Genomic DNA, 11,116 nt, shown 5'->3' with positions numbered 1-11,116 from the left:
TTGCTATCCAGACAAGAAGAATCAGAATTTATAAATCAGCCTTACCTCCAGTTGCCTCTGATCCTGGAATATCTATAAATGAAGCATAAATTGAAGTATAAATGACATAAATAAAAGTATTTTGATTTGAATGACTATACTTACAAATAGACCATTTAATAGCAAAATCTACAACATATAATTTACCAATAAATTTAGTGCTTAATGTTAAATGTAAAATTAAGATGAATGTGTATTCATTTGATTGTTTTTAGAACAATGCAGAAATGTCAATTTTTAAGAAAATGTCCAATATAGTTTCAAATAAGGCTAGCAAGTAATTGGGACACCCAGACGATCTATTGAACATTGTGATTTTTGAAAAGAGTTTTATGTGTGTTAAGCATTTTACATACACTATCACATTTAACCTCTGAAACAATCTTCTGTTTGTAGAATTAAGGCACAACATGGTTAAATAATGTGGTAAGTGTAATCAGCATGGGCTAGAGTTGGAAATTAAGCCCAGTGCTGTCTGGCTTTAAGACTCAGAATCTATATTAGTATGTATATACATACTAATATATATCGAATATATATTAGTATATATTTTTTAGTTCTCTCACTCCTCCACATTATCTTAGAAATGCTAAAGAATGATAAGTCTGAGTTTAATGTTGACTTACTAATTATGTTTAGAAACTTCTTGGTTTTAAGATACATGATCAAAACATACACAAGAGGAAAACAATATATGTATAAAACAACTGAATATGTATAAACTAAAAAGTAGTAATTGAAATAAATTGAAAATTTGCCACCTTATGATTCAGTCAAGAGGAAGATATGGCATCTGAACTTGTTGGGCTCTGGAGTTCTCTGCAGACTAAGTCTTAGGTTCCTGTCCTACTCTACTGTTCCTCAAATGTGTCTTATACATCAGGCTTGATTGTCATGTGCAGACATATGACCTCAAGGTATTTTTAGCCCAGAATTCTCCAAATATCTGATGCTTTTTATTTTTGACTTCCTACTTGACATCTCCTTTCCTGATGTTTGAAGGATATTTCAAACTCAGTGTTTCAGAAGTGAATGAATAACTTCCCCTTTCCAAATCCATTCAACACCCTACCCTGTCCCTCAAATGTACCTACAGTTAAGTGATTTTCACCAATAGTATCTATCCAAGTACTCAAGCTATAAATGTATTTTCCTTACTAAAGTTCCTTCCTTTCCCCATGTTCAATCCGTAATTAAATCCTGTTGATACTATTGCCTGTGTATCCCCTGAATGTATCCACTGCTCTGTACTGTCATCATTTGGCTGGACCACTTTCATGCTAACTGGTCTTTCTGTGTCCATTGGCTCCCTCTCCAAACTTCTGACCAGTATACAGGCAGGGTGATATCTGAAATGCATATCTGTTCATAGTTTCCCTATGAAAACCACCCCCCAGTGTCTTGCCACTGACTTTCCTTTGCTCTTAAGGTAATGTCAGAAATCTTCAAGTAGTCTTCAATGTTCTGCATGGTCAGACCTCTACTAAGCTCCCAGTCCCATCATTTACCATTCTCCCCTCCCTCTCTCCAGTGCTGTCATAATGGTCGTATCAAAGACTTCAGATTCTCTAGGCCTAGTCCATCTGGTTCCAGCCACTGGTGGTGAAGCAGCTCCACTCCGTAGACTACAACAGATGAACTCAGATGGGAAATAACAGTAGTGCTCATGATCCACCTCTTGCTGGAGGTCTATTTCCTGAGCACTGTGTCATGAGGTGCCAGGAGGCCCTGCCTTGTACCTATTCATGCTCAATATGGAACTATGATGGAGTTAACACCCTCTGGAGCAAATATTTATCCAATGAGAGAAGGGAGCTGGTGGATATATTCCAACCCGCTCTTATGGCCCCTCTCCACTTCCGTATCCTGGATGGTCCCATAGATTAGAACAAACATTTGCATTTATCAGTGGCCAACCCAATACTGCACCTTCTGCTGGTTCTTCCTCTTTGTCTGCCTCACTCTCTTCTTTCCTCATGCCTAATCCCAACTTATTAGGACAGCACACCCTAATAAATTAGTAGCGCATATACTGATAGCTGTAGACACAGCTGATAAGGACTCCAGGCTGACTCTTAATCTTTTATCAGGTCCAAATATTTGGGACATTCCTTCCTGTTATAAGCCCGATCCATTTCTTCTTCACAGAACCCCTGATTTGCTATCAAGTTTCATGTTTCTTTAGGGAAATCTCCTAAGACTTCCATAACTAGGTGAACTCACTCTATTTTGGTATCATAATATTGCATACCAATTATTTTTTGTGCCAAACACTGTTGTATTTTGCCTTTTTTTTTTTTTTTTTTTGGTATGGCTATTTGATTACTGTCTTTATTTCTCCCATCAGTCTAGAAGTTCTATAGGGACAGGGGATGCATCTTCATTTTTACTGGAAATACCAGCCATCTAGCATAGTGTCTGGTATCTGATGAACATTTATTAAATATTTATTGAATAAAAGAATGAGAGTTACAAAAAGATATTCCAAATAATGAATGCATTTAAGAAAAATGCAGTCCAGATACTGAAAGAAGTCTCCATTTGTACCCCTAAACAAACTTTTATCCTGTGTTATCCATCTTAACAAAGGACCCACTATCCACTCGATTACTCAAGCCAAAGCACTTAGAATCATTCTTGGATACGCTTTTCCCTCCATTGTTATTTTTTTTTTCTTTCTTTCTTTCTTTTTTTTTTCGTCAGAGAGAGAACACAAATGGGGAGCAGCAAGCAGAGGGGCAAACAGACTCCCTCCCTGCTGAGCAGGGACCCCGATGTAGAACTTAATCCCAGAACCCTGGGATCATGGCCTGAGCCGAAGGACACCCAACTGACTGAGGCATCCAGGGGTCCCTTCCCTCTTTGTTCTACACCACTTGTCAGTCCTAACTCCAAAATAAATACTTAAATTTATTTATATTTCTCCTTTTTTTGCTCTCCTCTCCAATCTATAAAGTAACCATGGGGGTGGGGGACATGACACCTGGGTGGTTCACTCAGTTAAGCGTCTGCCTTCAGCTCAGGTCATGATTCCAGGATCCTGGGATCGAGTCCCACATCTGGCTCCCTGCTCAGTGGGGAGCCTACTTCTCCATCTGCCTGATGGTCCCCCTGCTTGTGCACTAGCAGACTTTCTCTCTGACAAATAAAATCTTTAAAGAAAAGTAAAACAACAGGGAATTGGATAATATATACATCAGATTATACCAATAGTTTCTCAATAAATTTAGTTAAAATCCCTAATTCCTAACCACATGACCATCTCTGAGTGAGACCCTGCTACCTTACTGACTGTATCCCATGCAGTATTCCTCCCAAAGGTACGCTTTGGCCATTCTGACTATCTCTGTTCCTAGAGCTCACTAAAACTGACTCCTACCTAAAAACATTTGCAATTGCTGTTCTTCTTTCTGGAATGTTCTCTGGAATCTCATATAAACTGGTTCTGTTCAGATTAAATGTCATTTTTTCAGGGAAGATATTTGTGATTGTCAGCTATAAAGCAGTCAGATGCTGTTTATATTATTCCTTTATATCAGTCATTACTATAGAATCGGCCCCAACATATAATACCTTCCAAATAAATGTGTGTTGGATAAATAAGCAAAAGCACCAAATGAGGAACAATGCAACAATTAAAATACAAGAAAACTAATCTGCTTATCAAAACATAGTGAGCTGAGTTTTACATTTTAAAAATAGTCAAATATTTAGAAATACTAGACTTACTATACTGATCATTTTGAAATATATAGAAATATCAAATCATTACACTGTATACCTGAAATTAATAGAATGGTATATGTCAGTTATACCTAAAAAACAAACAGACAAACTACAACTGGGGTGCCTGGGTAGCTCAATGGGTTAAAGCCTCTGCCTTCAGCTCAGGTCATGATCCCAGGGTCCTAGGATCAAGCCCTGCAAGGGCTCTCTGCTCAGCAGGGAGCCTCCTTCTCTTCCTCTCTCTGCCTGCCTCTCTGCCTACTTGTGATCTCTGTCAAGGAAATAAATAAAACCTTAGAACACACACACACACACAATTATGTCAGCAAAAACACAAAACTGTATACAGGAGATCTGACAATAGGAGAAAAAAAATTTTTTTCAAAGCTGATACTAAGCCCTCCTATCTTCTGCTTTTAGGAAAGGAAGTCCTTAATGTTTTGTAAAACATTTATGTAACTCAGTAATTAACTTAATAATTCCAGTTATAAGAATCAGTACAAATTTCCTTTTGGATAAACTTCAATAAATGACATACCAAGAAGCTAACTCCAGTACAATACATATTAGAGTAATTATGATGATTAAAATGTTTATAATGTATGTTTGTAAGTCTATGGGGAAAATGTTTATATTATGAAACAGTAAATTGCTATGTAGAGTATGAAAGTTAACTATGTTTTAAAATGAACTTACAAAATAACAACATGATTTTCCATGAAATTAAACCCTGGAAGCGTCTTATAATAATTGTACTGCTCTAATCAAATCTGTAATTAAAAGATTCAACCACTAGATGGAAGTGTTTCAAAGTAATATAAACTGTGTGTACAGAACGCACCCTATTGCCAAAGCTTTTTTTTTTTATCTTGGCAGTTTTCAAGATTTAAATATGCCTTATGTGTGTATTGCTTAGGGGTTTTACACTTAATCCTTCACTTCTAAATTGTGTTTTCATTATAATTATTACTGGCCTTCATTATTCAAGTTTTGTGCATTATACAGGTCTTTCCTAATTTTGAAGGGATCAGTATTTTTCAAACCGTAACAAAGTGTGATAAATTATAATACTTAGGACATGAAAAAAATAGTTTCTTAGTTTAACCTTTTTCTTTCTGGTAGAGACAGATAAAAATGATCTCTAAATGATTTATATTATTGTCTATTTCTAAACAAATAGATACTTCACAATTCTTTAATATGTGAGTAACCCAGGTATGGTGAGTGATAAAATAATTTCTGATGAATATATATACAGATAATATTAATAAGAGTACCCATTTCATAGGACCACTGTAAAGATAAAAATATTTAAATAACTCAGCTCTGTGAAAAGTGCTAATTACACATTATGATGTACTGATTAAATACTTCTACAAAACTACCTGTTAACGGAGAAGGTACAGTTATATTCATGTTGATAATTCTGCAATAAAGAATAAGGTATCATTTAAAATAAACTGTTTTGTCCAGAAAGGTCATTAGGTGAAATCTGAGTTGACATATAACCATATGAAGCATTAATATCAAAATCAACTTTAACTATAGTACATAAAAATTAAATACCTTTACATAATTGGCAGCTCTCAAATTAATAGTCCCAAACTTCAGCAAGCATCAGCATCCCCTGCAGGGCTTGTTAAAGCGTAAGTGCTAGATTCCATCCCCAGAGTCTATGGTTCTGTAGATTTGGGATAGGGCCCAAAGACTTTGCATTTTTAAGTAGTTCCCAGGTCTGTTGTTTCCCCTGCTGCACTGGAGATGACACTTGGAGAACCACTGACCTACAACAATGCATATATTTGAAAAACAATCAGTTGAACGTGAGAAAAATTCAAAAAGAATGAAATGTTCCGTCAGCTTTCTGGGTATTCTTTTCATAGAAGTAGGACACTGACTTTCAGAATGAAAAGTAATAGCACATCCCCTTCATGATTTATGGATTAAAATCAACAACACAGTAGTATCTATTTTCAATGTTTTGCAATATCTGACAGATGTTTAATTTTTTACCCCAAGAAATGCTAGTCCAGGAAAAATTGCTCAACTCCCTGTTATATTAGATTTTTTTTTTTTTTTTTAAGTTAAGCAAATGAAACAGCTCATCTTGATGGACTCTGAGAAGTTACAAAATGGTTGGAAAATTGCTTCAGCATCTATTTTGGTTTTGTGGCAGAGCAATCTCACATTTGGTCCTGGTTCTCTCCCAATATGAGCAGAAAAGTCCCTCTGTTCTGGGATAAGCAACACAGAACTTCCTTAAATCCTTCAATAATACCCTTAATCAGTTCCTACACCCTCCATCTGCTATTTCTTTATACCCCCAACAGCTGTGGAAGTGCATGCCTACAACCTAAACCTCTTCTAAATCAGTCTACTTCCCATAGATTGGATTCTCCAAACTTCTCTGTTACACAAATATTTAGGATGTTTTTGTGTTCGTGGGGGTACTATTGTCCATGGTAAGATAAACAAAATGTGCAAACTATTGTGCAAAATGGACCACTTAGAACTTTGCTTTCTAGAGAGAAAGCACGGATATTAGTACTTCTTCTGACAAGGAAAATCTGTGTTCTAAGGTGGCCCACCAACTCAGCCAGGGAACCCCAGTCCCGGCCTCAGAGCCATTCCGGGTTTTCCCTCCTTCCCCGCCTGCTGGGGGCGCTAGAGTGGCCCAGATACAGAAGTAAAAGTGTATAAAATACCCGCTTTGTGCTTGGGTTTCAGACCTTAGGGGACTACACTGCTCTGAGCCCACGGGTGTTAAATAAACCTTCAGTCCTCCAAGGTCTCGGAGTGCCACTTGGTTCTTCTGTGAGGATCCAGTCCAGGTTCCGTAACATTTTCTGAAACTAACTTACCGGAAAGGTAATATTCTTCATTCTCTGGTTTTTCCGTGATGTTAGAAATATGTGCAACCTAGGTTGTAGCTGTGGCAAGTTCAAATGTGACAAGCGTAAGCCCAGGGCAAGAATATAATAGAAGAATTAAAATTTAAAGAAACAAAACACGATTAGTCCTCGTAGAATTGGGAAAAATAAAAAACGAGCCTAAACCTTACGGTTGGCAAGGAAAAGGAGTAAACTGTTTATAACTCCTACTGGTAGCACAGATTGGTTAAAAAAAAAAAAATTAAAAAGCTATTTGGTGATATCTATCAAAATATAGAGGAAGCCCTCAAAATATAGTCTAGAAATAAAATTAGGTATTGGAATATAATTAAGAATACTGCATTTCCTACAATTTATATTAAACTGTAATGGGAAAAATATCAATGTAATGCAAATTCTAAAAATGATATTTTTGAAATAACACCTGTTATGAAGATAGCACTTTATAGTGACAATGTCTGAACAAAAACCGCTGGAGTTCATAATCAGGGAGTCAATACTCTGGCATATATATATATATATATATATATATATATATATGTATATATCCATCTATGTGCACATACATATTTTCTGGGGAAAATGCATAATAACTTTTTAATCTGATTCTCAAAGCTGCTCATATGTAGTTTGGCATTTAAAAGGAGGTGTGGGAAATTCTTTGAAGCCCAGTTTATTTACCAGTCTTAGCTTGGTTATCTAGTCAATCCCACATCTAATACAAGAGGAAACTGGACTGTAAGAAAATTAGTTTCCCAAAGGCACTGCTCTAGTTATAATGTATGGTAAAGTGTATGGTAAAGTGTATGGAATAGCAAAGTTCCCTATCTTCTATTTATATCCATATATCTATATATCTCTCTACATTAAAATATATATATAAAATTTCCATAACACATTTTGATGTTAGTGCTTTTATATTTGTCAATGTTCAAATTAAAATCCCTTTTCAGAAAAAAAAGGGTATCTAGTTTAATAACATTATTTTATAGAAGGAGTAGAAGAGACATGGCCAAAGTCACATTGCTCATCTGTAGTGATGAGAGCCAAAAGGCAGGTATCCTCTGATTTTTTATGTAGACTTACTTCCAATATTCCAGATTTCAAAGCCTGGCTCCCCAACTTTTTAGTTGTCTGACCTAGCAAGCCTCTTAAAATTCCATTTTCTCCTCTGTAATAATAGCTAAATTTCATGTTTGTGGGAAGGAATGAATGAGAAAATTATAACTAAAATAACAATGTACAAAATAGTCTCTTACCAAATGGTTGATGGACACTGTAAAACAGAGATAAATACTTGTAAGATATAATGATTGTCATGTGTGAAAGCAAGTAAGATAATGATTACGACAGTTAAAATGGAGCCCTCCATAACTGGTTATAAAAAATATAAATCCCTCATAATTTATGTTATGGATATTTATAAAATATCTTAACATCTTAACCACCATCTGTACCACAAATTACAGGAAAACATTTTTTTTTTTAAAGATTTATTTATTTGACAGAGAGAAATCACAAGTAGACAGAGAGGCAGCCAGAGAGAGAGAGAGAGGGAAGCAAGCTCCCTGCTGAGCAGAGAGCTCGATGCGGGACCCGATCCCAGGACCCTGAGATCATGACCTGAGCCGAAGGCAGCGGCTTAATCCACTGAGCCACCCAGGCGCCCCAGGAAAACATTTTTTTAGTAGGAACTATTGAGTCTTTATCCCCCCAGAAGTCACACATCTTTCTACTCCACTGCTAGTAGTAAAGCTTCTCTAATAGCCCCTGCCACTTCCCCAGTACAGCACCCTCCCAACCATCCACAGGGGATATGTTCCCAACACTGCCAAGGGGGTGCCTAAAACTGCAAATAGAACTGAACCCTGTATGTTCTATGTCTTTTCCTATACATACTTAGGAGAAAGTTTAATTTGTAAATTAGAACAGTAAGAGGTTGACAATAATAACTAATAATACAAAAGAATTATAACAGTATACTGTAATAAAAGTTAGGGAAATATGGTCTCTCCATCTTTCTCACAATACTTTATTATACTGTACTCACTTTTCTTCTTCCTGTGATGATGTGAGGTGATAAAACACCTACCTGATGAGATGAAGTGAGGTGTTTGAATGTAGGCATTGTGATGTAACCTTAGGCTCCTATTGACCTTTCGACGGTAACCTCAAAAGGAAGATCATCATCTTCTGGACCTCAGTTGACTGCCCATAACTGAAACCTGGAAAAGCAAGATCCAGGGGGACTGCTGTACTCCAGTTGAAATCATGATGTCAAAAGTGATCACTGCCTGCAGCCTTTCTCAGAAAATTGTCTGAGAATCATTATAACTGAAACAAGTGGTAGAGGACGAACTCCTAATGGTAGCCCACTTCTGGGCTTCCCTTGAGTGGGTAGTTCTCTATCTTTATAGTTTAAGTGGCAATTTTCAGAAACTAATGAAACACTGGAGATCTTAATCTTCTGTAAGGATTTCAGGGCCCCTGTACTTTCTTTGGGACTATGGGCATAACATCATAGCATTTATGATCCTATCCATTAAAAGTATATATTTTTCTTTATTCTTTTCCTTATAAAATTATTTCTTTCTCTGCCAGCCTTGCTGCAATCAGAGGACACAAAGAATGCAACTAATTGCCTGTACAATTCCCTACTGTATAGTTAAGTTCATTGGGACACACATTATACTGGAATACTGCAGATGGTTAGACACATGGTACCTAAAATGTTATTTATACTTTGGAACTACTCACAACGACTCCACTTGCCTAAATAATTAAAATGCATACTCCATATCAAACAAAGTATGTGATCATCGCTCTCATGCTGCATGATTGCAGTACCAAATTAATAATCATTCAGTTTATTTCCTACTTGTCAACAACTAAAATATGTATATAAATAGCATTATATGATATTAACAGTGACAGGGTGATAATAATCAATGGTAAAATATAAGCTATTTTTTTCCCCTCAAAGTATGTGCTAACACTTTAGAGTGTGATTTGTGAAGTCAGTACAGTTAAGGAAAGAATGGAACTCATTTCACATGCCAACTCCAATCCCACAGTCATAGCTGTCCGGAAGGGGAGGTACATTGACGTAGGCCAACAGAGAGTGCCACGATCAATTAACAATGTCTGCCATGGACAGAGGAATGGACAGTGGCAGCACGAACACAGGGCATTTGCCTTTCCTGAGTTTGTGGTAACTAACCGTAAGTTTTAAGAGTCAAAGATTCCTGGATTAATTCCTGGCACCATCACTTGCAAGCTAGATAACTAAATGATCTTGAGAGAGTTCTTTAATCTCTCAAAGCCTATAACACTCATTTTCATCAACCTGTAATTGAGGAAACTCTCTCTCTCCTTCTCTTGTCTTTATGCTTAGAACTATGAAATGCATGTCAGGTGGTGCTGGTGTATATTCAAACATTCAATAAAGTCATGTAGTACTCTTACTACTGCTACGACGGATATTAAAAAGAAAGAACAGTTATTCAGGTTCATCACACATTGAAGAAGTAAGTAGTCAGCAGAGACATTAAGAATTCACAGCAATCCCTTATCCTCTTAACTCCCAAAAGTCATCCTTTTTCAAGCAGGTCCAGAACTAAATACCTAAAAGCATAACCTTTGCAGGAGATGCTGTGGTAGAGTGGAAGGTGTGCTGACCTTTGAAACATAGAGCCTGAAGGGGAACCCAGGCTCTGCCATTCACCCACTGCTCTCGGGCCATTCACATGGCTGGATTTTAAGTACCTCTTCCCCACTAGCTTGTCTTAAGATTTCATCATGACACAGCAAGCAAAGGTAATTTCTAACTTTAAAAGTGTGCACTTTTTAACTTAAAATGTATGTAGTAAAAATAAAGACTTTTAATGTCATTAAAATTTTCAAAAAGCTCAAAGATTTACACACATAGATTTACACAATATCTGAGATTACTAATATTTATATCTTGTTGCATCTGTTTAAGATGATTTTATTATTAAAACAAAACTTCTTAAAGAGGTAATTCCCTGGGTTGGAATCCTTTAGGTTCAGTGGGAAAGAATTCATGCTGTTAGAAATCTCAACAACCAGGTCCATGAAGAATTAAAAACAGATTTGAAAGTTGATGGTTGCAGTGTTTGCTAGAATTGTGGGGTCATCCACAAAGATCAGGAATGGCCAAGTGACTTACTTGAGAACTAGCGTATAAGGGTCATGGCATAAGGCTGTTCAGTCTCTGAGCTGTCAACAGGAGTCCTCGATGGGTGACAATTTTGTTGGGCTTAGCCATGTGGAAGGAAGGTCTGGAAATCCAGCTTCTATGAAAGGGATCTTAATGGCACTATTTTCCACAGCAAAAGAGGTAGCTTCCTTCTACCAGAAGAGCTCATCTATGATTCCTCTAATGCAAAATGAGATTGATATCACTCCTTTAACACTTTGGGATGTAAAATAATAAATAA

The 11,116-nt window shown here is 36.6% G+C and overlaps 1 long non-coding RNA gene across 1 annotated transcript in view; it reads right to left on the bottom strand.

Annotated features, from left to right (window-relative positions):
* Window positions 1-8,762, bottom strand: part of LOC309869274 — a 42,712-nt gene extending 33,950 nt beyond the window's left edge. Inside the window, exons 1-5 of the long non-coding RNA XR_014314088.1 lie at window positions 8,707-8,762; window positions 7,916-7,932; window positions 6,627-6,695; window positions 5,332-5,549; window positions 46-72 (exon numbers count right to left, since the gene is read on the bottom strand). This is a non-coding gene — a long non-coding RNA (uncharacterized lncRNA). The remainder of the gene's footprint in view (window positions 1-45; window positions 73-5,331; window positions 5,550-6,626; window positions 6,696-7,915; window positions 7,933-8,706) is intronic.
* Window positions 8,763-11,116: the final 2,354 nt, after the last annotated feature.

This window comes from Mustela nivalis (genome assembly GCF_964662115.1).
Source record: "Mustela nivalis genome assembly, chromosome: 1".
In the NCBI taxonomy this organism is placed as follows: Eukaryota; Metazoa; Chordata; class Mammalia; order Carnivora; family Mustelidae; genus Mustela; species Mustela nivalis.
The sequence above is the reverse complement of the archived record's forward strand: the minus strand, read 5'-3'. Positions and strand labels throughout refer to the sequence as shown.